This window comes from Mastomys coucha, chromosome X, assembly GCF_008632895.1.
Source record: "Mastomys coucha isolate ucsf_1 chromosome X, UCSF_Mcou_1, whole genome shotgun sequence".
NCBI lineage: Eukaryota > Metazoa > Chordata > Mammalia > Rodentia > Muridae > Mastomys > Mastomys coucha.
Window position 1 is genome coordinate 14,994,594 of NC_045030.1, and position 12,247 is coordinate 15,006,840.

The window sequence follows — 12,247 nt, forward strand, 5'->3', positions numbered from 1 at the left end:
CTATATTTCCTGGTAAGTGGGAGACATGATATGTCTGTCCTGTCTTATTTGGGGCTGGGCACTGTACCATTACATATTCTCTGCATTTTGGACACTTACTGGTTTCTGCATTATGCATCATCGAGTAACATTTCTTTGAGATTTTATTTACATATTTTTAGTTCATATGTCTGAGTACCTGGATGCATGTCTGTGCCCCATGTTCATTCAGTGCCCACAGAGGCCAGAAGAAAGCGTCTGATCCCCTGAGGCTAGAGTTATAGATGATTGTAAGCTGCCTGGTGGGTGCTGGGAATTGAACCCAGGTTCTCTGCAAGAGCAGCCAGTGCTCTTAACCCCTGAGGCATCTCTCCAGACATAGGGGACTTTAAAACTTCTTTCTGCTTTGATTATTTCATTTCTTCTCACTTAAAAGATAGAGAGGACAGAAGTCATTCACAATTGCTGCAAAGTATCTGTGAACTCTGTCAAGTTCTCAACTTGGAGTTTAACATCTTCTACATTTTGTTCATTTTCTTCAGCATCAGCAAACCCGAACATTAGCCTGGGGATTTCATGTTTCTGGAGGATGTTAAGATGCAGCCTACACTTGAGATACTTTACATGATGTTTACTTTTTGCATTCATGCCAAAGAAACCTGACTGAGGGTTTAGTACATAACAGAAATGTGTACCATTAGGGGGAGTAAATTTCATGCCAGCAATAGGAAATGTTAACTGAATGAGTAGCTTAGTTTATTGTAATTTGTGGGGCCACAGATTCCTGGCACTGGAAGTTGAGAAAGCTGCGCAGCAAACAGTAACACCACATTGTGTCTTGGAGATTGTTCATTTGTATTGATTTGTTTCCTTTTCTATTAGGCAATCTCCTTTGAAATTTACAGGTTATAGCTCACCACTTAAAGCTTAAAAATAAAAGAATAGAGCTCAGAGAGGGTTGGGTAAGAGTTACTGTTAATGGGTATCAACTTTCTTTTAGAAGTGATGAAAGTGTTCTAGAATTATTCTTTACTGATTGTTGTACAAGTCTGTGAATACTAAAGCTTAATGAATTGTGCATTTTAATTCACCTTGAGCTTTTCGAGTAACTTCCTGCCCCTCATCCTGGGCACTAAGATCTCAGCCTTTGCAAGAGTCTCAGTAACTCAAATGAACTGTCTTTCCCATCTTGGGGAAGAGATGAATGACTTCCACTTGGTCATGAAACAAATTGTGGAAAAGAAGTCAAGTACCTGGAGCAAAGAGATGGGACAGCAGTCTGAAGTGCAAATTTCTCTAGCTTCTGCCTTGTTTTGTCCTTCTTTCTACACTAGCTACTCTAATTGCCCTTAGTGGTCATTCAGTTTCTGGCGGTGTATTTTTTTCATACAATATATTTTTATCATGTTATTTCCTATCTCCCAAATTCTCCTAGAACCCTCACTTTCCTACTACCCAACATTATTCTCTCTCTCTCTCTCTCTCTCTCTCTCTCTCTCTCTCTCTCTCTCTCAAAAACCTTCCTCATGCAGCACATGCATCCAGACATATACAAAGAGTAGGCCCTAAACAGCCCTAAACAGATGTCTTCATCAAATTCTTCCCCTCAGGGCTCAGAGAATCCTGTGGAAGAGGAGGCAGAGAGTGTAATAGCCAGAGGGGATGGAGGACACCAAGGAAACAAGGCCCTTTAAATCAACATGTGCAAAACTCATATGAAGGCAGAGAGACTTAACCAGCAAGCACAGGGCCTGCATGGGTCTTCACCAGATGGAGTCCTAGAGCTGAAAGGAAAAGTAAGCATATGCTTCCCTCCATATCTCAGAAACAATCCTATAACCATTTGGAAATGAAAATTTAGTTTTGTCCAAGGGAGTCTCATAAACAGTTACTTTTAAGAAACAGAAAAGGAACTCAATGGCATTTTTTGAGGTTTTCTGTCTTACAAAGCCATCTCAGGGCTTATTTTTATTGTGTATATAATATTGTATACATATGTTATTATATATATTTTATCACACATGTCTCACACACACATGTATACATATATACATTTGTATATACACACATATGTATATTTTACAGCTTCCAGTTCTGTATTTTTTGAGATTCCTGAATCTGTGAATGAGTGTGTCTCTGAATCTATGTTTGTTTCTTGAGCCTTTTTTTTTGGACTTTTTTCTTTTGTTTTTTCCTATTCCAATTTGTTTTTTTTTTATCTTATGATATATTATTATTATTATTATTATTATTATTATTATTATTATTATTATTATCCCCCTAGATGCCTGTAGCTTGTCTTTGGGCTACTTGGTGGGTTCTTCCTTTCTTCTACCCTTCTCCACCCTTTTTCTTCCATTCTCTCAACATCCTAACACTAGAAAAGAGAGAAAAAAGGATAGAGAGGAAAGGAAAGAGATCATTGAATTAAAGTCAGTGGTCAGGAAGGGAGTGATGTTATCCTTAGACTACTTCCTATTGATTATGAGTGTTGAGTGTGGTCTGCATACACAGTGACACTTCACTGGAGCTCAATGATACTCCCTTTCTAAGTGGTTATCAATTGTGACTACCTTCTTGGTTAGGGGTAGGACTTTCTGCCCACTTTCCCCCTTCTCAGTGCTGGGATTTTGTTTGAATCAACTTGTGAAGGTCTTGTGCATTTTGTCACAGCCTCTATGAATTCATAGAGCACCAGTCCTGCTGTTTCTAGAAGACATTCTTTGTCAGAAGTTCTTTGTAAGAGTCCAGGTCTGCTAAAAATGTCCACGGTGCAATCTGTGCTCTTCAAGTTCTCCCTGCATTCTGAATATACTCCTAGGCCCATGTAACAATACTCTGCTTGAAAAAGGCAAAGCTTCTACCACGTACAGGTAAATTGTGTGGTGGTGGTGGTATAGCAGCTATTTTTCTGTGGGACCTACTAATAAGGCCAAGACCTGACTTATTAGAAGAGAAACTAGTTCATGAATGAATAGGCCAAAGTAGAACTCTGCAAGACTCACCCTGACATCTCCATCTTGATTCTGTTTGTTGAGTAGGTCTTAAATCCTTTCCTGAGGCTACAGTGTCTAATACCCAAGAAGACCATATCCAGCTCTTGCTCATTCAAGTGTCCACTGCTGTGATTGCAAGCTCATCTCAGACGCCCTGAAACTGGATATTAAAGGAGGGGTGCAAGACTTCTTGGAGCTCCCAAAGTCTTCTCAAATGATTTACTAGGAACTTCTTTAGTAGTCTTGGATTCTTCATTTAACTTGAGGCTCTGTACACTGTCTGGAAAGGCAGAATACTGGGTCAGTTGCCATTGACTTGCTGTTCTACTCCATTTTTGTTGTTTGTTGTTTGTTTGTTTGCAGTAACAGAATCATGAAGCCTAGATCCACTCTGATGGCTCTCCTGCCCAGAGTCACTCACATTGGTGAGACAAGGTTGGAAGCAGCTGCTTTGAAAGTAATCCTTTCCCTTGAGAGGACAACACTCGAACCTCATAACAACACAGCCACAGCATTCTCCTTATGTTCCTCCCAAATAACCCACATCATGTGATAATTGCAAAGAGTCTGCAGGAGCAGCAGCTACTGCCTTTCTTGCGGAAGCTTATCAAAGAATTGGATCTGTTCCTCTAGGTTCAGGAAGCCAATCCTCATGGCGTCTCAAGACTACCTTAAGCTGCAAGACACAGTGGTTTCCCTTTTTTTTTTTTAAATCACCCAGCCCATAGCTGATGATTCTGTACTCTTCACCCCAAGGATAGTTTTGTACCTGTGGGTATTATGACAATAGAGATCCTACACAGAGGTGGGACTCTAAATTGCACTTTTTAAATTGAATTTTTATTACATTTGTGTGTGTGTGTGTGTTGTGTTGTGTTGCAGGGGTAAGTAAACACACACGTGTGGAGGTTAGAGAAAAAACTTGAATAGATTCTGAAGATCAAACTCAGGTCATCAGGCTTGGAAGCCAGTGCCTTTAACCATTGAACCAGATTGTTAGCCCCTTTGAGCTATACAATTTGAATAGGTGAATATATAACATGTGAATTATGTGTCAAGTTAAAACTAAATAACAACTGAAGAGAACAATTTAAATTATGTAGTCAGTATACAATAAAACCTGTATAAAACAGGGGTGTTAATATATAGCAATATGTTAGAAGATCATTGTAAATAATACCATCAATTTGTAGATATCTAAATATGTGCTATTTTATTCATGGTTAGCTTGAATATTACATGTATTATAAATTCCGCTTTTGCTTATAGATTTTACAGATTTTATTGAATCCACATGTCTCTTACATAAACATAATTCCTCTTGATAAGTCTCCCATTCTCATTCCTTGTAGTAAAAATCTTAGGACCTACCTACAAACACTTCTCATCTTTGTTTCCCATCTAACCCTAAATTGTTTTGTGTTCGGTTAAACAATACACTTTCAAAGATGTGCAGCTCTATCCCTAAATGGCCTAAAGGGTAGATGAGGGCAAACAAGCTCCTTACAGCCAAATAATCACCTTTTCTTCATTTGTCAATATTTTATATGACTTGATGGCCTGTCTTGGAGAGAACATTATTTTGCTGCCTTCTCTCTCTCTCTACCTCTCTCTCTCTCTCTCTCTCTCTCTCTCTCTCTCTCTCTCTGTCTCTCTCTCTCTGTCTCTGTCTCTCTGTCTCTCTGTCTCTCTGTCTCTCTCTCTCTGTCTCTCTCTCTCTCTCTCTCTCTCAGTGAGAGATTGCTCTCTCCTCTCTCTAAATTTGTGGATTTGACTAGTTGACCAGAGTAAAGCTTGAATGACTGGTAGCTGTCTGAGAGCAGGAACTTGACTATATCAATAAACTTCATCGATAACAATACCATTGAAAATGATGGATAAACACAATGAGATGGCTGCCCAGCAAAGCTGAAAGAGGCAAAACTGGTTGAGAAAATGGCTTGGGGTGCTTGTCATTGTTATTCATGGGAAGATATTTGTTTTGAAATTTCCTAGAGCTCAGTGGAGATATGCTGCTAGTTACCAGATTGCCTGGTATGATTTTATAGTCACCAAAGCAGACTCTAAAGTTAGCTTCAGCTGTAAACTTGACTGAAACCTGGACTTATCTGCAAGAGGGAAACTTCAACTGAAGAATTGCTTGTATAAGATTGTCTGTGGGCATACAGTGGAATATTGTCTAATTGCTAATTGCCTAGTCCACTGTGGGTGGTGCCATCCTTGGGCAGTTGGGCCAGGGCTGTATAAGAAAAGTAGCTGAGCAAACCATGGGGAACAAGCCAGCATGCAGTGTTCCTCCAGTTCCTCGCTGGTTTCTGCTTTGGTTCCTCTTTCCAGGTTCCTATCTTGACTTCTGTTGGTGAAGAACTGTGAAGGGAGTAATGAAACAATCCTTTTTATGTGCACGCTGGATTTTTGGGATGGCATTTATTACAGCAACAGAAAGTAAACTGAGATATCAAATTTCCCTTACTTCTTGATATTGAGAAAAATATAGAAAGGGTGCTTTTAGGGTAGTGTTCTGTAGATGAGACAGGCTTTGAATTTGAGATTCTCCTGCTCCAGTCTACTGCATGCTGGAATTACAGGCTTGTCCTACCATTCCTAGCTGTTTCAGTTACGTGTGTGTGTGTGTGTGTGTGTGTGTGTGTGTGTGTGTGTGTGTGTGTTGAAGTATGACTTTATTCATCGAACAATGCCCGTACTTGTAGTTAGCTTTCCCAGATTTTGTAGTCTGAAACACTAAATATGCAAGCTATTATTTTAAACTCCAGGATTTAATCCAGCGCATACTGGTTCTAAAAATGAGACACATTTGGAAACAGGACATTATTCATTTGCTCATTTTTGGCTGGCAGGCTAACCTTAGAGTTGCTGAGAGAGTGGGATATCTCAATTGTAAAATAATAAATGAGCTGTAAGGTACCAGTTTGTGACAATTTTAATACTATTGGACAAACCAAGGGTCTTAGTACATGAGAAAGTTAGTTTTCTGGGCCTCAAACCCAAGGACCAAACTAAGTGTGATATTTTGTTGTTCCACTACATTTGAGAGATCCTGTCTGACAAAATTTAATCATCCCAACTACTTGACAGTGCTGTTAAAATAGTGTCAAAACAACTGCTTGGTTTGGCTAACTTAATTAATTGACCATTTGGGTACTATACTTAAGCTAATCAATTTAGTCCTATCCTGAATGGATTATGGAAAATGTCAACTCAGCTAATGTAAGCAAAGAAGATAGACAGTTTTAATTAATTAGTTTACTTTGCCACCAGTATAATTATATAGCATCTGAGATGTCATTTGATGGAAATAGGGTGCCTTCTGTGAGATCTTGATTGGAATCTAACACTTAGGCCTGCAGGTGCCTTTCAGGAGAAGATAAATAGAGCTTTTCTTTTTGATCTTGACACTAAATTCAGCTGGAAGCAGCTGGTCTCAGGGATACATTAAGCCAGCCAGCCATTCGCCTCATCACGTAGTCTCCACCTTGATAACTGCTTTAATAGCCCTCTCACTCAGTCTTTCTGTGAGGCCTAGGCAGATTCAGAGCAAGTAACACCTCATGTTTGTCAATTTACCTTGAGTCTGCTTTTTACAAAATGGCTCATTTAACCATGTGTTTTTAAAAGGGTATATGTTTTATAATCATTGATATGTGGATACATTTAAAAACCAGGCTAGCATATATAGAGTTAAAAATTGCACATCAAGTATAAGAACATGAAGCTGTAACAGCTGAAGGAAAAAGACATTTTAACATGTTGAGAACAATAGAATAAAATCTCTAATACATACAGCCCTACTGCAAAATAATCAACAAGTAAATGTGTATGAAATGATACCTAGCCTTCATATGGAAATAAATGCAAACTAGAAAAAGATCTGGGGAGGAAGTTCATGGTGAGTTAACAGATGGGATGAGTGAGACCATACCTCTCTACAGAAGACAACCTATGATAACTGCTAACATTCTAAATCCTCTATGTGATCTGTCATTTCCACACCGAGAAACCGACTCCTCAAAAATATGTGTGTAAGCACAATAAAACAAAACTCTGTAAGGAAGGGAATTACTAAGCTCTAGGATAGTCTTACAAGAGAATAATATAAACATGAAGAACAAGAGGAGGCAGTCAGTTCTGATGGATAAGGCATACAAAATAAATACAAACCAGGTACAAGCAGCATATGTGATAGCTTTTTAAAATTGTTTTGTCTGATCCCAAACTCAGATTGTAACTGAAGTCCCCATCAGACTCCCAGCTATCCTCCTGTCTCTGCCTTCTGAATGTTGGGATTATGGTCATAAGATACCAGTCTTTGTTCCCATTATCTAGTTTTGAATAGAGTACCTTTTGCTTTCTCCCTGATTTCATTGTAACATCCCTGCTTCCATTGTGTTGGAAACCAAATAGAGGCACAAAAATAATGTGTGAGGAAGGACATGCTGGTTATAAGCACTATGTTAACTCCCTTGCTTTCTAGACCCTTCAGATCTGGAAAAGTGGCAGTTAGAGTATGAATAAATGAGTTGAAAGAAGACTAGTATGAAATATGTTTTTAAGCATATGTGTATGAGTGAGAGTGTATGTTAAATCTGGGAAAGGTAGAAGGAATATTGGTCTGGATGGGAACTTAGAGATGCCTGGGATAGGGGAAAATATCTGAAATATTTAGACAAAACAGCTCCTCTAATCCTTACCTCTATATTGAGCACATTTTATACATTCAATTTTTTTTCCCTTAGAAGCATATTCTGTATAGGAAGGAAAGTAGAGAAGGGGAACTAATTTTTCTCATGAACTTCGTATATTTTATCATTGGAAAAAAAAACTCCCCCCAATTTTTTAAACCCTGCTTCTGGGGCTAGAGAGATGGTTTAGTGGTTAGGAGCACTTGTTGCTCTTGCAGAGGACCCTGGTTTTGTTCCCAGCATCCACATGGCAGATCATAACCATTTGTTAACTCCGGATCTAGGGGATCTGATATCCTCTTCTGACCTCTGCAGGCATTGCATGCACATAGTGCACTTACACCTAAAAGGCAAAACACTCATGTACATAAAGTAAAAATAAATAAATCTTAAATACCTTTGATCCTTTCAAAGTTACTGTTAAGTAATCTTACAGGAAAAAAATAGGTTCTCAGAAAAATTAATGCGATTTACTATTAAATCTGCTAGCTTAGATTAATTTGTTCTTAAGAGCTGCATAATTTATTCAAATGACCCAAAGCTTTTAAAGTCAATCTTCAAGTTAAAAATAAAAAACTTTATCCAGTCCCCAGGAGAGTGGTTTTTTCTTGTGTTGTATTGCTTCCCATGACTGACATTCATTTGACTCTCAAGTGTATTTACATTGTTGGCTTAACTGGGAGTTCATTGCTGAATCAATAATGTGCTGTGCTTTTTCTTTTTTGCTGTGAGTGGTGTCAGTATTATTGCTATTTCCTTTTTCTCCTATCCCCTAACTCCTTGCAGTTACAAATTTTCTCTTTGGTCTGTGAATATTTTTATTTTAAAATTATGAAGAAACAAAGTAAAGGTCTTTTAAATCTTACAGGAAGTGAAGTGTGTGCTTCTTTAAAGTTTATTTACGTCAGAACTTACTGTAGTTAAAACGGACAGCTCTAGACAAGGTCCCCTACTTCTAAGGAGTGTTCAAGGCTGGATCTTCTGGAGGGCAGCCTGCAGGGTTTTTTTCCCCTCTAAAGTTTATAACTCACTGTATGATCATTTGTTTGCAAGTGGGCACAAAGAGGAGCTTGAACTAGACCAGGATAGGAACCTGACCCATTGTGACCACTCAGAAGCTCTGGCCTGGAAAATTCCCTGTAAGTGGCAAAACCAAACATTTGAAATGAAGGCAGAAACCAGGCTTAAGCAAAGAATGAAACTCATTCTCCTTTCAAATCTCCTGCCGATAAACATATGTGGCCAGTCTTTTGTTTCCCAGACATCAGGTTTCCATTATTTCAACAGAGCTTCTACCTGGATCTGTCTAGAGCATGAGACAGAAATATTTTGAGATTTTACAGACTGGTGTCTATGTATATTAGGTGGATTTTGCCAGTGTTCAAGTTCATGTAATCAAAAGAAGGGCTACAATGCCTTTGGAGCTTACTGCAGTTTTCAGGCAATGTGAAGCAATACTTTCTGGTTCTATATGCTTATGTGTTGTAGGATTTACTTTAATATCGGCGGAGGGACAGATATCACAAGCTGTCTGCTCCTTCTTGAGATATTTGTAATTTTGTCCTCTGTTATGTATCACTTCTCTTTCCTTGTTCTACTGAACTTCATACTTCATACCTAAATACTAAGGTCAAAGATATATATTCCTCTCCTTGCAGCTTGGCAGGCATTAATGCTCACTATGGTACTACCAATGCACCATGCCCTGCTTCCTTGAAGAATAGGATCCATGGGAATCATTGTAATTTGCACATCTCTTTTTGGTGTTGTGCGTTACCTGGTTATTGGCACTTAACTGCAGAAAATTTCACAATTTTTATTTCTCTTCTCTGACCTCCATTTTGCTAATACCTTTAAGAAGAACACTTTTCCTTGCACAGTGATCCTTCAAACTTTCTTCTTCTTTGACACTTTTTCAATAGCTTATTTATTAACTGTCAGCAATGACTATTGTTTGTAAATGCTATATGTATCCCCTTTGCTGGGAGAAAGGTGAGACAAAAGGATCAGCTAGCAAGGTAGAGATTCAAAACTAAGAGCCCTGGTAAGAACTTTTTGAAATTCACATGTCCTCATAATAGCCCTGGGACCCTAGGGAATTTATTTAAATTCTGTCACCCTTTGTTTCCTGATTTGTAAATCGGCACTAATATTAATACTTTTTAAGGGCATGAGCTGTGTGTTGGGCATCATTTTAAGTACTCTAAATATAACAATGCATTTACTTTTAGTAACTTCAAGTTATGTGTAATCAATATCCACATTTCTCAGATGAGACAGCAGAGACACCAAGAAGGAAAGTCATGTGACTCCACTCATAGAACTGAGATGCGGCAGAACTTAGCTTTGGAAGCCCTTCGGAGGCCATTTCTTACCTTTTACTGTGGTGCTCTCTGTTGATCTATTGAGCCCACAGTAATGTAGCACAGTGTTAGGCATGAAATATTTGCTATCAGCTGGCACTGTAGAACACCATCACCTCTTATGGACTGTATCCATTTTTTCTTGCTGCTGCTGGATGGTATGAAGGTGATCATTCTTCCACAGAAAAGGAAAAAAAAACAGTCATAACAATAGCAGCAGCAACAACAGCAGCAATCTACAATAGTAGCATAATCATTCTCTACCTTGTCTGCTATATATTTAAGCTACAGCTGCCACAGAGTCACATGGGAAAAAAAGCACTAGATGTGGAAACTATTTTTTTTTTTTTGTCACAACGAAATTTTATCCTTCTTATCCCCAACCTTACAGCAGCAGGGCAACCAAGCAAAATGGTTCAAAGCAAGGTAAAAACTTAAAAGTTGTAGACCTCAAGTAGAATTGCTACCATTCTTTAATAAACAGGGGTAAACATTCAAAATGTCCTGAAGGCTGTAAAAGATGCTTGTTAACAAAGCCTGCTATTAGAATCAACTCTCTAGTCTTCCTACTCCTTAATTTATTTTAGACTGTCAAGATCAGAAAAACAGAAAGAAAATTCTGTTAAAAATTATATTCTTCTCTTTTCTTTAGAAAGCCATGGAGTTTAAAATTCTCTAACACATTTGTGGAAACTTTAATTTTTTTTTTTGTTTGAGATTTATTTGAATGAGCTGTTATGATTGGAGACATGAGAATTTCAGATTAATGTTTTGCAGCCAGAAAAAAAAAGCCCTCTGGAAAGCTGGCAAGTGTTCATAAGTCAGCTCCAGAATTATGTAGGTTGAAGGCTCCCCAGTGGACAGAGCGAATATATAAGAAGGAAACCAGAGATCTGGTGCAGTTACATCCCAGAGTCTGACGATGGAGGGAGCTCAGAATTGAAAGCTTTCTTCAGCTTGCATTTTAAGGTAAGTTAGAACAATTTACACATGCTTGATTCGGGAAGGCGAACATACAGCAATAAAAATGTGTGTGTGCGTGTATGAACGTTTTTCTTTTTCCTGTATTTTAACACTGCATTCTGCAGAATGCCTTACTACTTTAACTGCTATTTCTCTTGCAGGAGTGCTTGCGGGAGCTGAGTAAGCTGATTTATGATAACGGCTTTAAACACTGGCAGCTAGTAAGTCTTTAGTGCGATTTATTTTTGTTTCTTGCATGTTAATTTGGAAGGTCATAGAAAAGAATGGACCTTTGACAGACATGGTAGTTCGCCGATTCTGAGAAAGTTCTCTGGAGGTTACATTTTAAATTGAGTACGCGCTTGTCTGTACTCTGAAATGATCTGGTGTAATAGTTTCGCTCTCTGTGTTTTTAGTGTATTTAGTTTTCTTTTGTTTCAAAGTAATGTCGCTAGTTTAAAGAAAACAACAGCCTTTCCACCTGAACGCTGTGGTTAGTGCTGGAAAGCAATGACTACTCAGTTCTGGTAAACTGAAAAGATAGCAAAGAAAAAGTGATAAGACTATGTCATAATTAATTACTAATGTCTAATTCTGATTTAATTAAGCCTCCAAAACCATGTCTGTCTGCCACTGGCTCCGGTTTGATGTGTTTGTTTTCTTTATCTTCTATTTAAACAGAAAATGGAGGTTTCTTATGAAACAGATCAGATTCAAATATCCATCTTGAAAACTGACATTGACTATTAAAAATTTTGGATAAAGGCTTTAAGAAGTTCATCCATATCTGTAATTTCTTCTTGTTATTTTTAAAGTAAAGGGGAAACAAATTGATTATTTTTAATTAGCAAAACCCAACCCTGACTCTCTGTCCTAATATGTGCCTTCTGTATATTTTTCAGCTCTCAGTAAACTTATCTATTTTTCCCTATGGCTTATGTTACTTATATTTTTCCATAGGTGTAACAATTTGTATATAATATGTTACTTCAAGAAAGCATTTTTTTTCTATGAAGCAGCATGCAGCAGTGAGATTTCTAGAAAGCACACAGATGGAAAACTAATCCTTGTTTTTTGAACTATCACATTATCTTTGGGCTCCTTATCTGTCTCATGACTCCTACCCTCATTAGCTTTTAAACTATTAATTTGTCTCTTGACTTTTCAAAGACACGAGAGGGAAAAAAAAAACCACAAAATGTTTTGTTCAGAATTTTCAGTCTAATGCTACTGAGGAAATGTTTTT

At 38.0% G+C, this 12,247-nt stretch overlaps 1 protein-coding gene across 1 annotated transcript in view; it reads left to right on the plus strand.

Moving 5' to 3' along the window:
- The first annotated feature begins 10,936 nt into the window (after window positions 1-10,936).
- The window catches only part of Agtr2 (angiotensin II receptor type 2), a 4,216-nt gene continuing 2,905 nt past the window's right edge, over window positions 10,937-12,247 (plus strand). Inside the window, exons 1-2 of the mRNA XM_031348357.1 lie at window positions 10,937-11,007; window positions 11,163-11,222. The gene's annotated coding sequence lies outside the window, so the exon portion shown is untranslated. The remainder of the gene's footprint in view (window positions 11,008-11,162; window positions 11,223-12,247) is intronic.